This window comes from Sorex fumeus, unplaced genomic scaffold, assembly GCF_029834395.1.
Source record: "Sorex fumeus unplaced genomic scaffold, SorFum_2.1 ptg000098l, whole genome shotgun sequence".
NCBI lineage: Eukaryota > Metazoa > Chordata > Mammalia > Eulipotyphla > Soricidae > Sorex > Sorex fumeus.
In genome coordinates, this window is record NW_026606155.1 from 7,420,909 (window position 1) to 7,422,122 (window position 1,214).

The following is a 1,214-nucleotide window of genomic DNA, read 5'->3' on the forward strand; positions in this document are numbered from 1 at the left end:
AAATTAGAAATTGAGCTCCCATTTGACCCAGCAATACCACTCCTGGGAATATATTCCAGAGAGGCAAAAAAGTATAGTCGAAATGACATTTTCACTTCTATGTTCATTGCTGTACTGTTCACAATAGCCAAAATCTGGAAAAAATCCGAGTGCCCAATAACAGATGACTGGTTAAAGAAACTTTGGTACATCTACACAATGGAATACTATGCAGCAGTTAGAAAGGATGAAGTCATGAAATTTGCAAACAAGTAGTTCTGGATGGAAAGTATCATGCTAAGTGAAATGAGTCAGAAAGAGAGGGACAAACATAGAAAGACTGTACTCATCTGGGGAGTATAAAGTAACAGAATGGGAGATGAACACCCAAGAATAGTTGAGATAAGTACCAGGAGGTCTGCTCCATGGCTTGGAAGCTGGCAGCACATGCTGGGGGAAAACGCAGCTCAGATAGAGAAGGGAACACTAAGAGAAGGGTGTTTGGAGGACTCACTCAGGATGCGAGATGTGTGCTGAAAGTAGACGGTACATGATGGCCACTCAATACCTCTATTACAAACCACAACACCCTAAAGGAAAGAGAGAGCAAAAGAGAATGCCCTGGCATAGAGGTGGGGCGGGGTGGGGGGAGGATGGAGAGTGGGGAGGGCAACTGGGTTCATTGGTGGTGGAGAATGGACACTGGTGGAGGGATGGGTACTTGATCATTGTATAACTGACACCCAAACACGAAAGTTTGTAAGTCTATAACTGTACCTCATAATATCTCACTAATAAAAAAAAAGAAAAGAAATGGGAAGAAGACATGAACAGACACTTCTTGCAGACATACAGATAGTAGGCATATGAAAAAGTGCTCATTGTTATGTATTGGCATGGAAATGTAAATCAAAATAACAATGGGTTATCATCTTACAACAGTGAGACTGGAAATAAACTGGAAATCAGCATTGGTAGGGGTGTGGTGACAAAGAATCTCTTGTTGTCTATTGGTGGGAATGCCGTTTGGTTTAACTTCTGTTGAAAGTATTATGGAGAATTATACAAAAAGTAATAAGAGAATTCTCATCCAATACTACTTGTCATCTATCCCCCAAAAATGAAAACATTAATTCTAAAGAATTATATGCACGCCATATTGGTTGTATTTTTTTCCCTTTTGATCCCACTATCCTCAGGTTGCTTCTGACTCCATGCTCATGGATCACTCCTGG